We start from the raw sequence: 26,247 nt of genomic DNA on the forward strand, positions 1-26,247 counted from the left end.
AGGGTGGGGGCACCAAATCATGAAGCTGTATTTTTTTTTTACCTGAAAGTAGAATGGCTGGATTTAAGAATGCATCTACTTTATGGTCCTGCCTCAAGAGCTTTCGTCTGTTCTGGCCCTCTGCATCTGATTGATTGATCTACATCAGCCCACCTGCTAATGTGCGACTGCAGAAGCAAATGTGAACAGAAAGCATGCAAAACTCAGGATAATGACATCTTAAAAAGACTTTCAAGTGGACCTTGACATATTTCAATGACTTCCTTAGATGTAAAGTCCTGATGGAGTTCTGTTGTTGGCTATTTGCAGCAACCAGGAAACCCTGAGCAGAATCCGCCAACACATTGGTGAGCGAGGAATGAGTGCACTTTCCTATTGATTCTCGAAAAGTTGTGATTCCATCACAGCAGCAGGACCAGTTCACATCAATGGTTTGGTGTGTGGAGCTGAACATGGCAGAGTCATGCTAGAACCCACCTGTGCCAGTATATGGTGTCCTTGTCCCACCTGGGCTAATTTGTGATTGGCACTTTATAGATTATTTTTTATAGAGCAGTGATGGAGAACCTGTTGTTGTTTAGTCGTTTAGTCGTGTCTGACTCTTCGTGACCCCATGGACAGCACACCAGGCACTTCTGTCTTCCACTGTCTCCTGCAGTTTGGTCAAGCTCATGTTCGTAGCTTCGAGAACACTGTCCAACCATCTCGTCCTCTGTCGTCTCCTTCTCCTTGTGCCCTCAATCTTTCCCAACATCAGGGTCTTTTCCAGGGAGTTTTCTCATGAGGTGGCCATAGTATTGGAGCCTAAGCTTTAGGATTTGTCCTTCCAGTGAGCACTCAGGGCTGATTTCCTTCAGAATGGATAGGTTTGAACTTCTTGCAGTCCATGGGACTCTCCAGCACCATAATTCAAAAGTATCAATTCTTCTGAGATCGGCCTTCTTTATGGTCCAGCTCTCACTTCCATACATCACTACTGGGAAAACCATAGCTTTAACTATATGGACCTTTGTCGGCAAGGTGATGGCTCTCCAAATGTTGTTGGACTACAACTCCTATCATTCCTGGCAACTGACCATGCTGGCTGGAGCTGTTGGGAGTCCCACCCTACTATTTGAGCATGCACAGCAACATTATATTAGCACCAATGTAACCATGATAGCGGTAATTAAAATAGTTCCATTTTATTTTAACAAAGGTAATTCTGACAATACTTGAAGTTGATGCTCAGTTGTCTGATGCAAAACTGTTTTGCAAAGGTTAAATTAACTGTGACGTGAAGTGGATATCTAAATAAATAAATCAGAAACCAGTGCAAATATTAAAATGAAATACTGAATGATTACATGCTTTGTTTAAAAATGGTATTGATGCTGTCCACTTTGAAATAAATTAAACTCATGTACACATAAAAGTTAACTGATAGCATTTGAGCCAACTGCTTTGATTATAGCATCTGGACAAATTTTAAACACAAATATCAACATTGCCTGATTTTTGTCTCTTCTGTATTGTTTAACTACATCAATGCAATTTGCATTCTATTTGTTTTTAATATACAAATCAATATCCCCTCGCATCTCTTTACCTTTACTTTGAAATAAGCACACTTATCATAAGAATCCAAAGTGCTTTGGATTGTGTAACTTCAAAAGGGGAACTTGCACAGAAAGTAAATCTTCATCTTACCCTTCTAGATGGGACTCACATGTGTTGCAGTGGGAGATGGTGGTGGGGCTCTGCTGCTCAACTGCCCTCTGGTTGCATCACAAGGTGGTGGCAGCAGCAAGGCTGACACAGTTCAATGTGCTGGTGGAATCAGTTTGGGATTTTTGCTTGTGCATTTGCTGCACTAAATTTGGCACCATCTCCTCCTCTACCCTCCATCTTGGTATGCGGCAGCAACACAAATGGAGGGAGTTCAGGTGAGTGGCTCAGCCCCCCTTTGCCATCCACTACTGGTGATTTGCTCATCAAACACAACTGTAGAAACACGAAGGAACATGACCTGACTCATCCATTTGGTTGTGGGTCTGTACACAAGACCAACGTATGGATTTGTTTGCACCGTCAGGTCCATGTGAGCTGCTTAGAGAATGCTTGTTGTTAGGAAGCAACATTTTAAATTATTATTATCATCATCATCATCCGCCTCCAGCACTAAAACATTGTAGGCCTGTAACCATTTCTCCATGCCCCTCAAACATCATTACTTCTATGAAATTTGCAGACAAAAGTATATTTGCATACAGAAACATATTCTATTCTATTTGCGATGCCTAGTCTGGACATTGTGCAGAATGTCATACTGCACGTTCTCTGATAGCCTTGAAATGTTACAAAATTAACCCACGACCAAATGGATGCCGTGCAGGGCCACCCAAGATGGACAGGTCATAGCCGAGAGTTTAGACTAAATGTGATCCACCTGGAGAAGGAACTGGCAATCCACTCGGGTATTTTGCCAAGAAAACTCCATGGACAAAAGCATGGACAAAAGCATTCCCTAAGCAGCTCACATGGACCTGACGGTGCAGTGCATTGTTAATGTCGTTTGTTTATGCCACATCACCTTTATACTAAACTGAAAGTTAGGACATATACACATTGTAAAAATAATAATTAAGTGGTAATTGCCTGCCTTTTAATGGTGCCCGAAACCTGGTGCTTGAAGTGCTCGCCAAATTCTAGCTCATAATTAATACTTGGCTCTTCTCTCTAAATAGAACATTTCTCTTTAAGTGATTATCATATCTACTTGGATAGAGCCATTTTTAAAGATTTTTTATGAAGAATAGTGACAGGGTTATTTATAGGTTCTTGAAGCAGATTAGGTTAAGCTTTCCCAAAATGATAATTCAAGAAGACTAAAGTCAGCAGTAAAATCATGGCACCAGAGCCGAATAACAGTTGTCAATATCAGTTTGCAGTGATTCACGTTAAACTGTTTTGATAATCTCAACGGCATTCCCCCGAGTTTTGAATCAAACCTTGGGTACTATTAAATCATAACTCTCCGAGAAAATTAATTTGAAATGGCCATGTTACGCTTAGCTTCCATTGAAATGGCTCCCTCTAGCCAACCATATACCATTCCGCAAGGTACCTTCCGATTGCAGATAACCGGTTTTAAAAGGCTACGACTTAGTCTAAGCCTTTAGGGAGAAGGGCAAGCTATTAATCCAAATCAATGAATAAAAGAAATAACTAAATGTGTGCTTGTAATTTTTTTCTCAAATTGGAACTGTGTTTTTTTTTTAAAAAAATAATATTTATTAAAATTTTGAAAGTTACAAAAAGATAAAGTAAAAACACCATATCAAACAAAGACAAAACAACGCATCACAATAAGGAAGAAGAAAAAAGAGAGAAAGAAAAAAAAACACACAGCTAATCTTCCCATAACTTGTCTTTCATTTGCTTGTTTCCTTGACCTCCTCACACCTCCCTTTTTTGTATTCTAGTTCGGTTAACTATTTAAGCAAATCCTTTCCATCTTTTCCAATTTTTGTTCTGTAATTTATCTTAATATAATGTAACTTTTGTGGGACGCAGGTGGCGCTGTGGGTTAAAGCCTCAGCGCCTAGGGCTTGCCGATCGAAAGGTCGGCGGTTCGAATCCCTGCGGCGGGGTGCGCTCCCGCTGCTCGGTCCCAGCGCCTGCCAACCTAGCAGTTCGAAAGCACCTCCGGGTGCAAGTAGATAAATAGGGACCGCTTACCAGCAGGAAGGTAAACGGCGTTTCCGTGTGCGGCTCTGGCTCTGGCTCTGGCCAGAGCAGCGATGTCACGCTGGCCACGTGACCCGGAAGTGTCTCCGGACAGCGCTGGCCCCTGGCCTCTTAAGTGAGATGGGCGCACAACCCCAGAGTCTGTCAAGACTGGCCCGTATGGGCAGGGGTACCTTTACCTTTAATGTAACTTTACTTTCCCTCCTTTCACCAATTAACAGTCTATTTTTTCCTAACCCCTTATAACATTTCTGCTAAAACCACATAACTTCATTCCAACATCCTTCTAACATTCATTAATTTTACAGTGTTTCTGTAGATAGTCTTTAAATTACTTCCAATCTTCCTCCACCGACTCTTCTCCCTGGTCTCGGATTCTGCCAGTCATTTCCACCAGTTCCATGTAGTCCATCACCTTCATCTGCCATTCTTCCCGGGTGGGTAGATCTTGTGTCTTCCAGGAACTGTGTTTTTTTAAAGCAACAACAACACACAACTTAAATTTGCATAAAATGTACTGATAATGCATAAATAGACTGATATTCATTACATTACATTACTACTCTGTCTCTTGCTTTTCTTGAATTAATTAATTACAGCCCCCCCCGGGGGGGGGGTTGTTATCAAGACCACAGCATATAGAGAGGGGAAGTTGGCACTAATGTGAACTTTCCCCCCTAAATCTTGTAGCAATTGGTTATGTGTGTGATTTCGGAGGGCTGTGGCCCTGTCCATTGCAATCTCAATAACACATCTGTAATTAAAGAAAAATGAGCAGCCTCAACAGGATACCTTAACTTGCTATTTAACTTGTAAAGTATTCTATGAGGTGTGGCTATGATGTCATTAACTGAAATGGGCAGTGTCTTAAGAAGGGAGTGGCCAGGATGGATTTTAATAAATATTGAACTCCCTTTTAAGTTGATCAGTAATAATACTTATCAATAGTGACACGGTACTTTCTACTTTTCTAAGCATTTCACTCATTGTCACAGTTAATCTATAGAAGAACATTTTCAAGTAGATCAGGTTTTTTGTTCCCTTATTGTGAACTGGGGCTGAAATCTGTTTGTCCGTTCGTTTGGCCTAGTAAATTCATAAAGCAAAGTTGAAATTTGAACCAGACACTGCTCATAGTTCAATCTCTTAGCCTCGATTCGGTAGAATTTGACACCCATCCAGTAACATAAAATGACTCACAAGTTATCAGTTCATGTAACTTAATGGTCATTTGATGTGTGTGTGTATTCTCTTACATTTTGACATTGCAGTAAAATTATCTATATTTCAAATATTATTTTGAATTTCACTTACAAATGTAAGAAACTAAGAACAAAGTCAATATATTACATGAACAGCAGGTCCCCAGTATTTTTTTCTTTAAAAAATTTAAGTGGCTACACACAGTTGGACTGATTGCTTGTTTCCTTATTTTGAGAACAATCCATACAAGTGGCAAGTTACTTCATCTAATTCTTTCTATAATGCTGCTATATATCAGTAGGTACTGTATATTATCTGAGTTTATAATGAGTTGTATTAAGTGAAAGATTCTTTTCTTGTATTTTTATGTTGTTCTTCACTCTAGGAACAGTGAAGAACAGGTTGCAATTTTTAAAATAATACATAAATAATAGGTAGACCAAGGTGGAGTTATGTGCCTGTCATTAATTCACTTTAAACTTAATTATCTTCCAAGGGCCTTGAAACAACAACCCCCATTTTATTATCGCAATAGCCCTGTGAAAGTGGGTCTGTACCCTGCTTTCCAACATAAAGTCTTCAACATCTGTATACAACCCCCCCACCCCCAAAAAAAATTAGATAGACAGAGCCATCTATTTGGCAGGAATACCAGTTCTCGCCAAAAATGTGGCCATTAAGAGGTTACAAAAGTAATCTAAAGCTAGATTCGTTCATTCATCTATTGGTTTATTTATATACCACTGTTTGGCCCAAAGACCCCCAAAGCGGTGGGCATCACCAAGTTTTCCCACTGAGTTTATTTGTATTAAGACTGCAGACATGAAGCATATAAGACTTTTCGGGGTTCATTACCTACTTGGCATGGTCTTGGTTTGCCATGATGGGATTTCATGCTGCTCTGTTCAGTTTCGTCTGAAGGAATACAGTACTCTGGATGTGTGGGTCATACAGGAAATAAGTGTAATGGCTCTGTTGCCAAAACTCTTTCACCTACATCACAAGAGTGGTGTGAGATTCATCCATGAGAAATAATTCCCGTCCTGCACCATTAATGTATTAATCAAGCTTGAAAATGCTGGGAATCTGTGTATGACAAAAACTCAAAGTGCAAAGTAAAAGGACTCAACACTTAAATCAGAAAGCCAGGTGACATTACGGCTAGCCGATGTAATCTATGTCGTTCTGATGACTCACAATCAGATGGGAATATCTGTCATGTTGCTGAATGATACATGGTGGGCAGATCCTAAAGGAAATGTGAAGGAACTTCTTACCTCTATAAAGTAACTAATAATTTATAATAACTATAAATCTTTAGCTATTGTATCATTTAATCTGAATAGGTTTTTTAATATAAAAAAATAGTTGCTAATCACATACACTTGTCTTCAACTTCCAAATTTTTAACACTTCCAGGTCAGTTTTGCATATGTTCAATCATTTTGTCTTATTTTTTTGCATTTTTTTTTTGCTAAATGAATGAAAATTTCACATCACATTACTTTCCTCACCTTCCTGTAAAATATGAACATTGTGTGCTTTTTTTTTTTTGTTTTTAAGTGCATTTGCCCAAAGGCACATTTCAGACACATTTTCCCTCACAACACATATATCTCTACATTCCTTCCTCACAAGAAATGATTTAATGATACGTGTTTCAGTTGAAGTTGCATCACAACACTCAGAGAAGTGCTTAACCTTAATGGTTAACTGTGTTTCAATCCACACTTAAGTTGGGGGTCGGGGAGGTTTGCAAATTAGCTGACTGGTATTCAAGCAAAGGTGGGACGCAGGTGGCGCTGTGGGTTAAAGCCTCAGCGCCTAGGACTTGCCGATCGAAAGGTCGGCGGTTCGAATCCCTGCGGCGGGGTGCGCTCCCGCTGCTCGGTCCCAGCGCCTGCCAACCTAGCAGTTCGAAAGGACCTCCGGGTGCAAGTAGATAAATAGGGACCGCTTACCAGCGGGAAGGTAAACGGCGTTTCCGTGTGCGGCTCTGGCTCGCCAGAGCAGCGATGTCACGCTGGCCACGTGACCCGGAAGTGTCTCCGGACAGCGCTGGCCCCTGGCCTCTTAAGTGAGATGGGCGCACAACCCCAGAGTCTGTCAAGACTGGCCCGTACGGGCAGGGGTACCTTTACCTTACCTTTATTCAAGCAAAGATGTGCCCTCCCAAGTCCACATTCCCAGCATGTTCGCACTCCTGTCTCAGTGACATCTGCATTAGCTTGGTGATGTGATGTCCACAGAATGGAAGATTGCAGGGTCCCCAAGGAGGTGCACTCCAGGGAGCTGGCTTCAGGCACCAGGCCTGTTGGCAGACCAACTCTGTGTTACAACGATGGCTGCAAACGAGACATGAAGGCTGGCAACATCAACCCTGCCTTGTGAGATGTGCTGGGCCCGGGGGTAACCCGTGAAACGCAGTCCAGGACCGGTCCAGAATCTGAAGTTTCCCTGGGAGTCAGTTCGACAGGCCCAAGGCAGGACACGAGGCAGGAAACCAGGCAAGGACAGGTACAGGATCTCAGGCAGGATCTAGCATACAGCAATGTTGCTCCCGCAACCTGGGGCAGGGCCCGGCAGCCTTTTATCTTTGTCGGGGTAGCGGCCGGTCCTGATCCCCCGGCGACTTACGTCCCTATTTCGCCCGAAGGTGAGCACTCCTCCTGCGAGTACTCAGGTCTCTCCTCTCTCAGTCTCTGCAGCTCGGGAGACGTCCGTGGGTTACTAGACCCAGGGGCTGCCTCACCCTCCCCTGACCAAACTGGTAGTGGAGCAGCGGTAAGTGATTGCCCAGCTGAAGGCAACGAGGTAATCCCCGCATCTGGAGCCAGGGCAGGCTCAGGCACCTTATTTGGCCCAGCTGGTGTTTGTTGCAGGGGAACCTGTGCAGACTCGGACTCTTCAGGATCAGGCCCCAGGCTTGGTTCAGATGATGCCTGAGGCAAAGGATCCAGTGCAGACTGAGTCTCCTCTGGTTCCGAGCCCGAGCCTGAGTCCCAGGCCATCACATAAGAATCCCTTGCAGATGACTGCAGTGCCTGGAGACAGACAATCAGGTGGTACATTCATGGCATTGATCAGAGGAGGAATGACTGCTGGGAGAGAGAAGAAACAGCATGGTACACCAGTAGCAGCCTTCATCTGCCCCAGCTGCAACAAAACATGCCTCTCCTGTATTGGTCTCTACAGCCACAGCAGGCGCTGTAACTCCCCAACAGTTCGACTTCAGCCCCAAAGGTGCACTCCTCCATACAGATAGATGCCAACTATTTAACTGTAACTAGTTGAATAGCAGTTTCTGTTGGTGCAATGGAACATGCCTACCCCCCCCCCCGCTTGCCTCCCTCTATGTGCCCCCTAAATATGTTTTAAGGTTTTCTCCAACCCTCTGGAGCAGATTGGGAGATGGCGCATGGGGAGGAGAGGGGATGAGAAAGCCCCATAGCACATATGGAAGTTGTTTCACTTGCACAATTATTTAGTTAAACACCGCCCTTGCTTTTTATTAACTGAAAGCAGGAATCTTGACAGTCTAATTAAGCAAACATGTGACTCTTTCCAAGAGCCTTTCTACAAATCCAGTTAAAATTTGGTTTATGATGTGAAAAAGAGGTACTACTAATAGACAAGAAACATTACAAATTTTATAAAATATTTGATATACAATAATCATATTTTCTATTAGAAATAGATTTCCCTTTCTGTTAAATCTAAACTGTTTTCCCCAAACTGCTACTTTAATCACTCTAGTGATGAGTCTACTATTTGGGAGAAAACCTAGCCTTTTGATGCCACTCAGCTATCATGGCTTTTTGTTAATCCAAATATATTTGGAAGATTATCGAAAAAGAATGTGTGGAAGCCTGGGTCACATTGTAATCCTTACGACATCTTTAGGTGTACCACTTAAAAACATAAAAAGTGAAACAGCCCTGAGGCTCAGAACAGATGCATGCAGCGGCGTAGCGTGGGTTGTCAGCACCCAGGGCAAGGCAAGTAATTTGCGCCCCCTAACCCGGGGCAAGGCAAGTAATTTGCGCCCCTAACCCCTAACCTGCTGCCGCTGCCAGCTTCTTCTTGCTGCTGCCTGGGCTGGTCGGGTGTAGTTCTCTCCCGCGCTCAGCGCTGCGCTGGGCGGCCGCTGCACTGTCCCTCCCCCAGATAGTCCCTCCCTCGCTCTCTCTCCGCTCCGCACCGCAACACATGCCTGGCACCCTCCCCCTCCACAGTGGGTGGCGACCCGGCAGCTCGGATCGGATTCGCACAGCCAGCACTGCAGTGAGAGAGAGAGTGAGCCAGGTAGGGGCAGAGAGCTGCGAGTGCGAGCGCGCCCCCCCCCAAATGTTGCGCCCGATGCGGCTGGCCCCCCCTGCACCCCCACGCTACGCCACTGGATGCATGTGTGGAAGCAGACTTGCATGGACATCTCACTTGCTGGACCAGGAAAGAAAGTCTGAGTGTATATTAGATAAACATTCAGATGTGCATCTAAATGCAGACGTCATCTGTCTGCACTGTATTGCTTTCAATTAGATGCTTATCCGCAGCCACATAAGGATGCAGCTAGTCACATGTGACAATGTTTGGCCAAAGCTTGACTGGGCTGATAGCAGCTTGGGTACAGTAATGGGTGGAAACACATTTGTGTTTGAAGTATCCCACTTAATCTTAGATTAGTATTTTCATTTTATATAGAGTTTAAAGCCTTGTTGTTGTTTTACTGGAAGAACTCAGAACAGGGTTGATAAAATAGCCTTTACCCAACCTTCATATTTAATTAATTAAAATTTCCTTGGCATTGATAGCAAACTGAGGGAAGTAGGAAGCTCAATTGAATATGAATGAATGGAGGGGGGGGGAAAGAAAAATAGAAAACTGGACAGTTTTATACCCTTAAATCATTCTTGCTGATTTAGAGAGAGGCAGACAGCTCGTAAGGGACTTTCCAAATGGAGTTTTGCTTCCTATTTTACAAATTTGGGCTATGCTGGGGGTAATGTGCTGATATATAGAGATGAAGTGCCACAGCATTCCAATTAACATTATAATTAAGCAATCTTAAGGTAAAAGGAATCACCAGGCATATCATGAATTTTTAGTGGGCCATTTTCTGTGCTATCACTCTCGTTCTCCCACATACACATGTCCGCACAAACATACCCCGTCATCAAAAGGTATGATAAAATTAATTTTCACCATCACTGTGTTATATCCAACTAAATCCTACTCCAAGTAGACACACTGAAATTAATGGACCTAAGCTAGTGATATCCATTAACTTCAGTGGGTCTTCTCTGAGTAGAATTAGCAAGGTACAGATTCCTCATAGACCTGGAAAAATTAAAACCAGCAATTGTGTTGAGCTGAAAGTGAATATATGCTCCACAGCATCTGTTGCCTGAGGTGGCTGCCTCACTTTGCCAAATGGTAGGGCCAGCCCTGACTCCACCCCTTTATTACTCAACTGTACCTCAGATGCAAGCACAATCCATTCTCTGCTCTGGGTTTGACCTAGTTCAGGCCCCCCTTCCATATTCTGCTCTTGAACTGAGACTTCCGGGGAGGAGAGATGGCTGACTAGCTATTGGCTGTTGGCACTCTGCCAATAGAGATAATTATGCGGTTATTTATGATAGCTAGGGTGAATCTTGGTATCACACTCTCCCTCTGAAAATAGGGATTAACCTCACTTGCTCTGAAGGAGCTGTCTGTCACACAGAGACTGGAACCAGTGACTTTAGCCTCATCTTTCCCATCATGCAATGGTAACAACATGAACACTTCTGTTGGGTTTGCAACTTGCTGGATTCCACCAGCACTCCAAAACGGTTCTAGGTTTATCAAGTGGTGGCTTGTGCTCATTGAGACTGGTAGGGGAGGAGACAGTAGGTGAAGCAGACAGGTGTGGCTTGGCCGAGGGCAGACTGAGATATGTGGAGTCTATTGGACCAGATGGCCGTCATGGATCAGCTTCCCTGGATTTATCAAAACCTTCTTGGAAGATGTGGTGTTGGTCACTGCCATAGATCAAAAAAGCATAAGGCATGGTATCCTTCATATGTGGTTGAATTACAACTCCTATTGGCCTTAGCCAGCATAGCCAATGGTTAAGGATGATGGGAATTGTACTCCAACCACATCTCAAGGGCCTCATGTTGGCCATCCCACATGAGATGTGTTGAGCCAGTTTGCCACTAAACGAGAGTGGTCCATTTTGTTATCTACCGCAGAGTACTGAGTACACATATGGAACTAATGGAAATTACCACAGAATGATGCAAAACTATGCAAATGTAAAGTTTTCAAAGCACCAAAGGTATGGCATAAGAGTAACACAAAGTCCAGCGTGATAGTATACTGTCAAAGCAGTCCTGGAAAAACGTTGAAACTCACAAGAACAAGATTAAAAAAGGAGAGTTGACTTAGGTGTCTTTAGTTGTGTTTTAAAGGATTATGTCTTATTCTAATTATCTTCTGAATTGCATCTGGCATAATTCTAAGCACTACTACATTCTGTATCCTTTGATAAATGTGAGATATTTTGAATATTTGCCTGCTTTCCTTAAAGATATGGCAACAAGCAACTAGCTTCATCGAAAAACATAATTCCATAGATCTAGTGGTGCAAGCTGAGTGTTAATGCATTCATCTTTCTAAGAGGCTCCATCATTCCCACTAATGGAGAGATTTTTTGTGTGTTTTTTTGGTTCAGTCATCATTTTTGTGGTCTGATCTCTGGCTAACTGCAGTACAAGGACATTTGGTTAGATGGGCTACTGTACATTCTTTGTAGCGCATGTTATTATTCATTAAATGGGAGAGGATATTTTCCCTCTAATAGGGTGATAAAATAAAACACTTCTATTTGGGGGTTGAATTTCACAGGCATCACAAAAGTAATTGCCATCAGGTAACTGTGCCACCGAGGGTCTAGAGTGATTAACAATGCATGCTGAGCACACTTTTGTCTTTTAAGTTGGGCTTCTTCCATAAACCATCAGGAGGAGATCTTTAAACAAGTTATTAAGGTCAGGGTTGTTTTGAAGAATGTTCAGACATTTCCTGATAATAGCCTCGATTCCACCTCACAGTTATTTATCCTGCTGACACGGCTAATAGAAAATTATTTGTATTTTTGATGCAGGGCATTCCAATAAGAGCTCCCTTACTCTCGGTTTTATTCCAGATATCAGAAAGAGCTGCACTTAAGAAACATTAACCTCCACAGGTAAAACTTTTCTTTGTCAGACTTTCCCTCTGAGGGGATTTTACCACAGATGCTGACTCTTCCACCCCAAGCGGATCAGTCGCTTGCTTCAGAGAGAACAGCCCCAGCCCTGGGTGCCCAGAGCCATTACGTGTGAAACTCACCTCCGGTATCCATTAGGGTGAATGGGGTGCTGTGTACTCGCTTGGGCTGACACTGGTGGGGTCTGCTTCCTCCACCTTAGTCCTTGTAGAACTCAATAGGGAAGGTGTTGGGAACAACACTGCAATGAGTTGCCTCCCTCTGTCACTACCTCTAGTTCCATCTATTGTTAGCCACCCAAACCTCAGTCCTAACCCTAACCCAAACCCCCAGTGGGTTGGGCTTTTGTAGCGACTTTTCTCTTGAGTGAATACAACAAGGCCTTATGAGGAATGGCTAAGGGAGCTGGGCATGTTTAGCCTGGAGAAGAGGAGGTTAAGGGGTGATATGATAGCCATGTTCAAATATATAAAAGGATGTCACATAGAGGAGGGAGAAAGGTTGTTTTCTGCTGCTCCAGAGAAGCGGACACGGAGCAATGGTTCCAAACTACAAGAAAGAAGATTCCACCTAAACATTAGGAAGAACTTCCTGACAGTAAGAGCTGTTTGACAGTGGAATTTGCTGCCCAGGAGTGTGGTGGAGTCTCCTTCTTTGGAGGTCTTTAAGCAGAGGCTTGACAACCATATGTCAGGAGTGCTCTGATGGTGTTTCCTGCTTGGCAGGGGGTTGGACTCGATGGCCCTTGTGGTCTATTCCAACTCTATGATTCTATGATTCTATGAAGGGATGAACAGCTAAAGCCTTCTTCCTACTACTTGTGGCAAAGAGGAGGCACTGAGCCTGATGGAGATGTTGTCCTGTCACAGTTGCACTCCCTCTCTTTCCCTCTGGCTAGGTGGCTTCTGAGTCCACCTCTCTCTCTCCTGTCTTCTGCGGCAGAATGCCCCTTTCCTTTCTACTTCCCCTGCCAGAATGGAGTTCATCAGGTGGGGAAGAAGATCTCTGAAACACAGCATTTTGCACTACAAACCCTAAGGGTATTGGTTCTCAATAAATCTAGTAATGGCTGCACTTGGAGAGGGAGGGGGCTGATGGGAATCGTACCTTCACACCCGGATGGCTCCATTTCTATTTCTGTAAAATAAAGTCTTCTACTATGTAGGCTAAATATATTTTATCCCTTTTGCCCATCCCACTGAATCTGCAGAAATATTTTCACAATATTTACTAAAATGAACAAACATAATTGCTAGCATAATAATTAACAATTGAATAGCACTTTCAACTGTGCATCTCATATATGTACATTGCAACAACCCTGTAACCACATATGGAACAGAATATGTTTATGGGTGTATTTTCAAATTAAAGTCCCATTTTGTGAAAATGAAATACGAGCCAGTTGTATCTCTCTCAATAAGTCTAGTAAAAACCCTCCCTGTATGGCAAAACTACATTTAGCACATGTGAAATGTTGCTATAATAACCAGAGACTTGGATAATAAAGAAAGCACTATTATTCCTAAGTCAGAATGGTAAGATTTGAATGAAATTGAAATGATGGAAAAGCAAGTGTTATGTTAAAGGTAAAGGTAAAGGTACCCCTGCCCGTACGGGCCAGTCTTGACAGACTCTGGGGTTGTGCGCCCATCTCACTTAAGAGGCCAGGGGCCAGCGCTGTCCGGAGACACTTCCGGGTCACGTGGCCAGCGTGACATCGCTGCTCTGGCCAGAGCCCGAGCCCGAGCCCGAGCCGCACATGGAAACGCCGTTTACCTTCCCGCTGGTAAGCGGTCCCTATTTATCTACTTGCACCCGGAGGTGCTTTCGAACTGCTAGGTTGGCAGGCGCTGGGACCGAGCAGCGGGAGCGCACCCCGCCGCAGGGATTCGAACCGCCGACCTTTCGATCGGCAAGTCCTAGGCGCTGAGGCTAGGCGCCACCTGCGTCCCAAGTGTTATGTTAGACTTTGATAAATCAAGGCACTATAAACATAGTCTAGATTTTAGTCTCTGAGAATATGAAATTATGGGTTTGAGTTTATTAATGTAAACTAATGTCAGATAACACTTAGAAGCTAAAACATGTATTTAGAACTGAATGGCGAATTTCACAAAAAAATTGAAGGACTACAAATGACAAAATAAGTTATATCAAAGCTGTACTGTGTTTATTTATGTGATGGGAGTGATGCTCTGGGAAGACAAGAAGGTAGTAGAACAAGGAGATTGTCTACAGCTGCTCAAGATTGCTCAGAGGAAGGACCCAACCTAGACGAGGGTCAGAAGCTTTGTAGGGCTATAAAGTGAAACTCTATTGATTCCTTGTGCTACCTGACTGTGGTTGAATTGATAGTGCTGTCTGCAGGCTAAGAGTTCCTTCTTTTGGCAAGCTACCTTTGTAGTGCAGCAAATAGGCTGCCTGAATCTCAGACCTTCAGTCCTTCGGTATGAAACTTCTGATGCATTTCAGAAGCAAAATCAACTGGGTTTCTTCTGCACAGGTGAAAATATCATGGGCAGAAACAGGTGCCAGTTGCCAGCCTTGAGAACGTGTTTCTTTGAATGCTTCAAGGCAGCACAAACTGATATATTTGTTGTTCCACTTCCCCACTGGCTTTCTCCTATCCTCTTTCTCCACCATTTGCTGTGGTGTAAAGCTTTGCTTTGTGCAGCAGGGAGGGGAAGTGGAAGGTCAGGTGAATGAGGAGAGTAGAGGGCTCAGCTGAACTTCTTCAGCTGCTTTCATACTGGATTCAGAGACGTCTTGTGAGAGCACAAGGCAACCCCATTAAATTCTCCTTAATTTCCCTGTCCCACTGCAGCCCCAAAACAGGATATTATAATTTTCAGGAGTGGCTTTTAGAAAGTGCAGGGGGAGATACCAGGAAAGTCTTGTTAGGTGAGTGGAATTTCCACTCATTTATATCTGGAAGATCATGCACATTCTCCGCCCTCTTTGTGAGCAGAGAAATTGGGGACACAAAGTTCACCTCTTATCTCCAGGGAGAAGAGAAAAGGTTTCAGTTTTCTTGGGCATAAGGCTTGCCATGAACAGCCGCAAGACCAGCAACTTGGCCACCATTTTGTACCCACCATAATGGCTGGTGTTTGGGAGGCATTGTGTGTGTGTTTGCTTCTTTGTGGGTATGTAAGGTGGGGGGCAGCTGAGGGAGAATAGCAATTGTCACCAATATTTAGAGAAAATTCTGGAAAGTGGCCTTTTTTTCTAGGGGTGAGAATCTCGGGGACTTTCTTAGAAAGAGAAACTTTTGCTCAGCTCTACTCTCTGGACACAAATGAGGGCCAAACAAATGCTACTGTAATTCAAAGGGCTGTACTTCAGTGATAGGCCACAAATTCAGCCTGAAGAAGGTCCAAGGGAGAACCTTTCAGCAGTCGGGTCACTGTTGCTTACTGGGATGAGGAGGGTGGGTGGGTTGGTGCAGACTGTGTGACTCAGAATAAGGCCGTCTATTGAGATCAAATGAAGTCCATCAAACGTAGCCCACTTTTTTTTTTGTTTTTGTTTAAATCAAATATACTGTTATAACTCGAATGTTGCACAGTGAATCATCCCTCTGAAATACTGGATGGAGAGACCTGCTTAGCATTTAAGTGGGAGCAGCCAGGGCACTTAACATTGCCTGACCCTTTGTGGGGAGGTTTAGTGCAGCTTTGGCACTGTGGCTGGCAGAACTTGCAAGAAAGGAAAAGCATGTCCATGGGTTAAAAAATAGGAAAGAATTCACCGAGGGAAGGAAGTTTCTTAAAAAAAAAAAAAAAAAAAGTGAATGAGAAAGGAAGGAAGAAAGCAGAGAGAGAAAGAGCGCTGATATATGAATAACCACATTGCTAACATTGAGCCACTATTACATGCCTGATCTTCAAAGGGCTAAAACCAAGTCATTAAAATAAGAGGTTAGTTTTTAATGAGAAGGTATACAGGATGCCCAACATAATTAGACAGTGAGCTCTGGAGAATTTACAGGACTTAAATGCATTTTTGAAAGGGTGGAAACAGCTCAGCAAAGTGAGTTTTGAAGGCACCCGACTTAATATTTTGCACAAACTACATCTGTAAGTTGTTTTAATATGTCTGCTTGGAACCCTGCAAGGCACTGTAAAACAACAGTTCCTTCCTCACTTGCTGGCTTCATCAGAAAACTCTTGCAGCAGATGATATTCTGCTCTTTAATCTTAGATTCTCTGCACATGCTCACCATTCTCCCAAAATGAGTCAAAGCCTTCCTTTGTTTCCATTTGAGATTTAAAAAATGTGTTGTGTGTGTGTGGAGGGAGGGGGGAAGTGGAGGATAGCCTACAGATTTATTTGCCAGCCTGCAAACAACTTTTAACTAGGGAAATTAGTTGCAAGAGATATGGACTGAACATGTTTTTGGGGAAGAACAGGGACTGCTGGTTTTAATTCCCCAAACGTCTAGTACTGCCATTTCTGTACTTTTCTGATAAAGGCTTTGATTCTGTTCCGCTTACTTAGGAGGTGCAGTATAGCCCTACGCATGTTTACTCAGAAGTATGTCACGTTGTGTTCGCTAAGCGTTCTTGGGAGAGCAGCCTAAATCAACAGGACTTGATTCCAAGGATTAAACTGCAAACATGGGTAGATCTTTTTTGCTGTACAGTACAGTGAATCCTGGAAAAGTAAATGTGCCCTGAGTGATTCCGAAAGGGTGACTGGAGAATTTTATATGCAGAGGCTTCTGGCGATATTTTGCACAGAGTCATAGGACTTCTGTGGCATTGTTTCGAATGATTATTTATGTTTCTCCTTCTGGCTCAACCCAGCAGCCATTGAGCTTTTATTTTGTCTCAAAGGCCCTCTCCCTTTATTTTCATTTCTCTCCCGTGTCTAAATCTGGTGGCCTCCTTCTGGCACTCCTTTTATTTCTCTCCTTTTAGAAGGATTTTGCATGTAAGCACTTACCAACCTTTTATTGTTATCATTGTAAGGAATAAAAGAGCAGAATGCATGTTTTAATACATTTTTAATGGCCACCACCAATTCTCCACTTTCTTGCTATTGTCTTGCTTTGCTATTATGCTAAAAGACTTTTATTTTTATCAATATCTATTGTGCCATCCTGTTCAAATGACAAAGACTCCCACGCTGAGCAAATTGAACGAGCCCTTCACTTCATCAAAGAGGGAGGCTCGTTCTGGCTGTTGAGACTTTTTGGGGTGGGGGAGTGGTTGAGAGAACCATTGTTTAGATTCTACTGACACCCTAACTCCCATTAAATAATGCCCATGTATTATTAAGAGAATGTCGCTCTTTAGGATACAGATAACTTTCTGAAGAGACCACTTCATTTTGAGATCGTCTCCTATGAGTTTCAGGCAGTTGCTGCCACCTACAGGCCCACGACTGCCACCGTTTCATGTTAGGAGGATAGTCATGGACTTTTCTTGGGGATGCGTTGAATATTCTCAGTTTTCAGCAGTTGCTAAAACCCTTTCCCACCTAGTGCAACTGAACGTTACTGAAAATAATTCTTGAGGTTTATTTCAGTTGGATACAAGTTCTACTGAGAGTACACCCACAGACATTGATGAACCTAACCTAGTTAGGTCCGTTAATTTCAATGTGTCTGCATAGAGTATGGCCAGCTTTGGATACAACCCTGAACTTTCTGAATTTTCCACAAAATTTTAATGATATTTCAGGCTCTCTTGTCCTCAGCCTCCTTTGCTCACATAGCCAATTAATCTGACTTGGATTCTTACGTTTACAAGCATCCATTGCACTCAATATAGCATCATGAACAGAACTGAAAGGCTGTGTGGGCAAATAGGACCAATGAGGCTGCAATGAGAAAATGCTACTGAGAAGGATGCTGTAAAAATGTCACCCAGTCCAGGAGATTGAGTTCAACATGCACAAAAACAGACACAAAATGAGGCTGGTAGTTTTAACTGAGCCATGCGCATAAATGAGTTATTTGTTTAATATATGGAAACAGAGCTTAGAAGATTATGGTGTTTTCTTTTTTTTAAAAAGGAAGAACATGGAGCTGACACAGATTAGCAGGGATGGGGGAGAAAATCAATTCAGCTTGCATTTCGGAGTGGATTTATCTAATTTGCCCTTTCTGAAACAGCACAAGAACTGAAACATAGCCATCCTTCAAAATGCAAAACACAAAGTGAATTTTGCAGTGTAGTTCTCCAACTAAGGTAAAGGCAAAGGACCCCTGGACAGTTAAATCCAGTCAAAGGTGACTAGGGGGTTGCAGCACTCAACTCGCTTTTCAGGCCAAGGGAGCCAGAATCTGTCCTCCAACTAAACAGTGCTTACAAAAATGCCTATATTAGTGTGCATAAAAATGAATTGATTAGTGAAAATGACATACCAAAATGCATTATATGAGGGGAAAGTGTTTGAAAAAAATGTGTACATTAGTCAAAATGGCATACAAAAATACGTTTCTTGGGAGAAATTTGCACTAAAGCGCTGATGAATTTTCATGAGGCGAGGCCTTTTTAAAAGAAGAAATATGCAAATAGCTGCAGAAATGTAGAGAACTGAATTTAAGACTGGGAAAATGAGAAACCGAGAGCAGCAAAATTAACAGATATTTTCGTCCCTACAAATCAGTTTGAAACCTAAGCCACAACTTAATTAAGCTGAAAAGAGTCTTTGAAGAAGCCTACAATGTTCAGATCAACATGGTTTTGATTTAAGCAACTGCTCCATCAAGACTGTTTTTAACATCCACAAATATTGGGAAAGTCCTTGAAAGAACTTGAATTTCACACGTCTGACTCAGGCAGTACTATGGGTCTTTGTTAAGTGTTCTGAGGTTTTTGCACATGGAGCTGCCTCATGCTCATGTTGTGCCTTAAAATGATGCTTAGGAAGGAATGTGTTGAATTTACATGTTCAATCAAATCCTACTTTCAGCAGATAAATGTTTAAACACAGATAATTTAGATTAGAATTATGTCAGATTTTAGCCAACATAATTTTCAGGGCACAAACTTCCCTGTTTCCCACTGGTTCCACTTCCCCCCTCCTTTTATTGCCATTATTTCCCTTATATGCCACTGTTTTGGTGCCATTATGGTGTGTTCCCAGCCACTAAAGGACTGCATCATAAAGTAGATATTAGACAGGCACCTCAACAGAGTATTCCTGAACTCAATCCATGATCATTTGGACAAGTGTTTTGCAACTATTCCACCCTTTTTTGTGTGTCTCATTTCCCTTCCCTGATGCTAAGTCCCATTTAGCTCAATGAAGCTAACTCCCATTATAGCCTAATTCTGTGATCTTCAGTACAGACTCATTTTAAACACTTTCCACACATCTGTTTTGTCTGCTACTTTGCACAAGCCTGGCTGTTTCACAAGCTCTCCGGCCATTTTTATTTTGGGCACCAAAAATTAGGTGTGTCTTACAATCATATTAATATAGCTGACATGATTTTTGTATTATTTGGAGTTTGAGCTAGGTACCACAGAGGAATTTTCAAAACATGCTAAGCAGAGCTAACAAAACATTAATTTACAAAAGTTTAGGGCAGTACACTGGGTTCAGCAAAAAAGAAGAACTGTGGTCCAGTGGATCTGAAATAATATGAACAGCTGTTTATATCAACATTTCACCAATCTGTCAAGACAATGAGAGATTTGGACTGCAGTCCTAGCCTTCCTTATTTATTTGTTAGATTTCCTTATTTCTCGATAGTGTAGCTTATTTGGGACTGTGGCCCATTGAACTTGGAGGCAGTTTCTTTCAGCGTGAATGTGCATGTGAGCAGATAACAGAAAGGATATGTGAAGCATCTGTAACTCATTCAATAAAAAGGAAAGTAGAATCATCCCCAGCCTGGTGATGAACTCTCTGATGTCTGCTCCACATGGCACTCTGGGTAGCAATAAACAGCTACTGTACTTGAAGATTTAGATTTATTTTACACAAGAAGGACATTATTTTCACACTTGGCCTTCAAGGACTTTTCCCTTCCAGCATCCAAAACGTTTCATCAAACAATGCAGCATATGCTAAAATTATAATCACTCTTCTCAAAAATTCGTATCAAAAGAGAAACCACCCTTTGCTTTCTTTGTACTTATAAAGCAGAAACAGGGAACTGTCTGAGGCTGGTGTTGTACATCAGGCATATTTGGGGCAAAAGGGTTTCCTGCCAGGAAGTTAGTTCCAACTTCAGAAGCACATAAGCTTAAGGTGGTGTTGTAGAAACAAAAATTCAAAACAAAAGAGCAATTGGAGTTTTATTTTCTCAACGTGAGTCAGCACGCAAAGGCCTTTCTTCTGTTTTCATTGGGTTGGATCCAGAGTCCACCTTCTGAGATGGAAAGTCCACAGGAGGAATTTGACCCATTTGGGGGAGGCAGAGGCAACTCTTGGTGATTCTCCCTGTAGCCCACAGCTTCCAGAGGGTGCACCAGATTGCCTCCTTCCTGTCTGCCAGGAGAAGTGTCCCCTTAGCTCAGGAGATGCTCCCACCGGCAGGAGCAAATTTTGGATCCAACCCTTCAACTAGAATCCAAGGAGATGCCTTTTGAAACAGTCCCTTTGAAACCACACCCCATCCTATATTTACAGGGAACAGTGTGCAAAGAACATCATTAACTCATCTGGAGTTTAGTGGCAAAAATTATTGTTTCTCCATCATTAAAATACTAGCTATCTGTAACATGGAATACAGTGGAATTGTGCAAAATGACTGAAGCATGAGAAAACTTCACATTTTATAGCCTTATATGGACTTTCTAAAGAATAGATATACTGTAATTTAGATGTTCAGCATTATAATTCCATTTCATATGAAATGAAACTGCTATGCGATGACACTTGATGTTTGATTTTTATTCGATTTTCTGTCTGCAAATTTTCTTCTTTTGTATGAAGATACCTTATATATTGCATGAATAACTTGCATATTTTATGTTTAGCTGGTTTAAGAATACTGCAGTGGAATAGAGGTTTTCTAGTCGTAACATTCAGTTTTGTTGCATGTATTGTCTGGGCATATCCTATATTCCTGTATTTTTTAATTAAAAAACTATTTTATTTAAACTGAAAGAAAGAAAGAAAGAAAGAAAGAAAGAAAGAAAGAAAGAAACTGAGGGAAGTTTGGAAAGCATTCCTGGTATAGTGTGGGTGATCTACTGTTGAAGCAGGAATAAAGTCAAAAACTCCACTGAACATGCTGAAGCTCTTGGGAGCATCTCGAATGACCCTCTTGTGTAGGTTCCAGAAATTTTGAGGTCATTGGCAGCTCAGAAGGAGGGTCCCTTTGCCAGGGATCAGGCAACACCTGACCAGATGCAACAGCTGAATGTAAAGTATTCTTCCTTTCATTTCTTTCCGGATTTTACCCTGAGATCTTATCTGTTATTGTGAAACGCTGCATTTTATTTTCAGCAGATATTGTTGCCATTTAATACTTATGTCCAAATGGTAAGGGACGTGGGTGGTGCTGTGGTCTAAACCACAGAGCCTAGGGCTTGCCAATTGGAAAGTTGGTGGTTCAAATCCCCGTGACGGGGTGAGCTCCCGTTGCTCGGGCCCTGCTCCTGCCAGCCTAGCAGTTCGAAAGCACACCAGTGCAAGTAGATAAACAGGGACCGCTCTGGCGGGAAGGTAAATGGCCTTTCCGTGCGCTGCTCTGGTTCGCCAGAAGCAGCTTAGTCATGCTGGCCACATGACCTGGAAGCTGTACCCCGGCTCCCTCGGCCAATAAAGCGAGATGAGCCCTGCAACCCCAGAGTCGGCCATGACTGGACCTAATGGTCAGGGGTCCCTTTACCTTTACTAAATGGTAAATTTAGAGATGTTTGTGATTTTCCGAAAAGGTTACACACCTATCTCTATCCGGGAGACTATGTATTCAGTATAACAATGCAGAATCAATTAGAAGCTCAAGGGAAGTATTTAAGAATAAAATAGTCCTCTGAGGAAATGGTGCTTCCAAGCTCCCCTTCATCCAGGTATCTGCATTCGAGCCTCTTGCAATTCCAATCTCCTTCCTGTCATTTCACGATGGTGCTGCAGCAGTGACAGAAGGGAAGACATTTTCTATCTTTGCCACCATTGTATCTTCAAAGAACCATCCCATTCCTCTGAGAGAGAGATGATAAAACTGAGCGACCTAGCTACATTGTATTTTTAGGTTGTGAACCGGCCTGAGATCTGTGGGTGAAGCGTGGTATACAAATTTATTAAATAATAATAATAATACCCCCACCAGGGCTGTATGAAACACTCTTGAGAAAGTCGGATAGCCTTATCAAACCCCTTTCAACTTCCTTTCAGGTTTTCTCAGATGCTTTGCTGAAGCTGGAATCTTTATTTTTATCTTGAAATTTACTTCATGGTGAACTTAAGCAGAAACCATAGGAATGCACAGATTTCTCATCCCTTGAGAACTTTTGTTAGTCCCAATGGTTAAAAGGAGAAGCTCTGATGTGCAACGGGAATGGAATGGGAGCCGCCACACTAAAGGCCTGATTATATTGTACTGAAGAGGCCTCACACACACTAAGTAGAATAATAGAAGCATAACCACCCCACCCCATTTGCCACTCTCCCTCTCTGCTGACCCTTTTTCCTTCCCCCTTCTTCTTCTTCTTCTTCTTCTTCTTCTTCTTCTTCTTCTTCTTCTTCTTCTTCTTCTTCTTCTTCCTCCTCCTCCTCCTCCTCCTCCTCCTCCTAATTTTTTAGACCAATTCATAAACCAAAAACGTATACATTGACCACTAATAATGAAACATATGTTGTAGATATTTTCCCACATTTATTATGCAATTTTTGTGATATACAAATGACATGAGAAAACTTGGTATAGTTGTTCGTATAACATTATTCTTGTTTATAAAACCCAATAATAAAAAAATAAAAAATAAAAAAATAAAAAAGAAGAGGCCTCCTAATCTGGCAGTATTTGCAGCTTTCCTACAGAGCTCAGTGATTCTGCATATAAGGGGTGAGGCGGTCTTTTATATCTCGCCCTTCCAGGGAATACAATGTGGCAAACATGGTTGTACCCCTTTTATCCTCACAGCAGGTAGTGAGGTGGTTTAGATTAAGTTTCATGGCTGAGTGGGAATTTGGATTTGGTCACCCTAGTCTGGCAATCTAAACACAACACCACACTAGATTATATCTTAGTCACCCTTAAAAGGGGGGGGGTGCAGATAATGGGCCAGGGCAAATAAATTTGTGAGTTTGTGTCTGCGCCCAGATTCCAATCAAAGTTTTTCTGACAACTCACAGGCTTAGCCACTACGCTAGATTAGCCATTTCTAAAGATGGAGGAGGAATTTATTTGTTCTGCTTTTCTTAGCCCACCAAGCCAGACCAGAATATTCCCAAACTTGCTTGCAAATAGGAATGCAATTATTGGTGGCGTTGTGTTCTCCCTCTGAATTTTGCGATGCTGTTTCAGTCCCCCAAAAGTGGGCAAATAATAATAATAATAATAATAATAATAATAATAATACACATATTACATACAAATGTGTGTGACAAGTGTATTTAGGGGGTTATGGGATGCCTTCGGAAGCATCACTTTGAAAGACGTGTATGTTGCAGGAAGCCTGCATACAGAATGCACACGAAACATTTACCTGCAGATTTTCCATGTATTCTCTGGGAAGGTCTGCAAAGGATGGGATGGAGAAAAGGAGCAAAGCTGGCACCTAGGAGACTACTGGGCGAATCTTATGACAAGATCGACTAGCAGGAGCAAGTTAGGGTGCAGTGGGCCTTTGTCTCAGCGGGCTAATTCCCAGATCAGCCAGGTTTAGTTTGCAGAGCCATCTTTCCCATAGGGCTTAGTGGTGCGTTGCGCCAGGGCACTGGCCTCTCAGGGGCGCCCCAGTTAGTGGGGGAGTTGTGCGGCTTTGCAGGCAGCCTCCCCTTTCCCTGCATGCCTGCCAGCTGCACCCCATCAACCATCTGGCTGCCGGGCGCGCAGCTTCCCTCCCAAGCCTCTGTGGGTATTGCTCTCCTGCAGTGGCATGGGGGAGAGTTGTGCCCCTCCCCCCATGGCTGGTAGTGCACAGATTCGCCCCCTCCATCTGTGGTAATTTGGGGGCGCTGGGCGGATATTTGCACCCCGGCACCACATCTGCTAAAGACGGCCCTGTTTAGTTGGCGTTGAATTCCTAATCCCAGCTCAACCCAGTATGGCCTGCTGTAACCTGCTCATCCTGGCACAGAAGGCTGAGCTGAGGCTGCTGTATGTCCCCAAATGGGGTGTTCCGAGAGTGTGGCAGAGGTGGCACCAGAAAGGGGTGACTTCAGCTTGATCCTAAGCCTGTTCAGCTTGGGCAAATGCCTTGGCATCCCGGCACAGAATATTATTTTAAGGCTTGTTTTCCCTCCACCAGGCTTAGGTAGAGCAACAGCTGTTGCCGCCTCACTGCTGAAAAATAGGGTTTGGATCTGGTGTAACTTTTTACCTTGGCGTAACTTACCTTGGCTTTCTTTATGCCAGCTTCTTTATGCATAGGATTGCTACCTTAGGCTGCTTCACCCGTCCCTATCCATTTCCCTCCATGCCAAGGCGAACAGATTATTGTGCGGGGACAGATCTGACGAGAACCTTTCGACATGCCCACCAGCCATAGATTCCAGTGGAAATGAAACATGTGCGGCTTTTCACACGGCGACTAATGTTGGGCTGCTGAGTACTTTGAAAATAAGGTGTGCAGCCTGGGAGTCATTTTGGACTCACAGCTGTCCATGGAGGCGCCGGTCAATTCTGTGTCCAGGGCAGCTGTTTACCAGCTCCATCTGGTACGCAGGCTGAGACCCTACCTGCCCACAGACTGTCTCCCCAGAGTGGTGCATGCTCTGGTTATCTCTCACTTGGACTGCTGCAATGCACTCTATGTGGGGCTACCTTTGAAGGTGACCCAGAAACTACAACTAATCCAGAATGCGGCAGCTAAACTGGTGACTGGGAGTGGCCACCGGGACCACATAACACCGGTCTTGAAAGACCTACATTGGCTCCCAGTACGTTTCCGAGCACAATTCAAAGTGTTGGTGCTGACCTTTAAAGCCCTAAACGGCCTCGGTCCAGTATACCTGAAGGAGCGTCTCCACCTCCATCATTCTGCCCGGACACTGAGGTCCAGCGCCGAGGGCCTTCTGGCGGTTCCCTCACTACGAGAAGCCAAGTTACACCCGCCCTGTGGAATGCCCTCCCACCAGATATAAATAATAAATAATAATAATAAATTTTATTTATATCCCGCCCTCCCCAGCCGAAGCTGGGCTCAGGGTGGCTAACAACAATAAAACAGTACAACAGTACAACACAACACCTAAAATCTAATATCAAAGAGAACAACAACTACCAGATTTTTAGAAGACATCTGAAGGCAGCTCTCTTTAGGGAAGCTTTTAATGTTTAATAGGTTATTGTATTTTAGTGTTCTGTTGGAAGTCGCCCAGAGTGGCGGGGTATAAATAATAATAATAATAATAATAATAATAATAATAATAATAATGTCTCCTGGCCCAATTCAAAGGCCACATTCTAAAGGAAGCAGAAAGAGGGAGGGAGTCCTTGGAGAAAACCACTTTGGAACTAAAGGGAATGTTGAAGCCGCTAGGTGGTAATGAGCTACACTTGCTCACCAAAACACGTTTTTTCAACTCTTTATTTGGCATTTAAGATTTGCATCACACTACTAAAAATGTAATGTGTGTTTATTAATATTGACATGAAAACATCAGGCTTTTCCGTCTATTTATTTTAGCACTATCTCTAATCAGAAGCTGAAGTTGCTGAAGCAAGTTTGCAGGCAGAATCTCAATGCAGAAGCAATAATATCAACTGTGTGAAGAAAAACACACAGGAGGAATAAAAAGTTTGATGTCTTCAACAAAGTGCACGTCTGACCTCTAGTGGCCAGCGGCTGTTATTTCAAGCCTAGAGAAAAGTGGACACTTGTCTTTCTGTGTAAAAACAGGAGCATCTTCAAAAGCCAGCTGAGGACGCGTCATACTTCTGTTTGGTCTGTGATTTATTCTGTTTGTCCCATGACTTCTAG

This window comes from Podarcis cretensis (assembly GCF_951804945.1).
Source record: "Podarcis cretensis genome assembly, chromosome: 4".
Taxonomy (NCBI): Eukaryota; Metazoa; Chordata; class Lepidosauria; order Squamata; family Lacertidae; genus Podarcis; species Podarcis cretensis.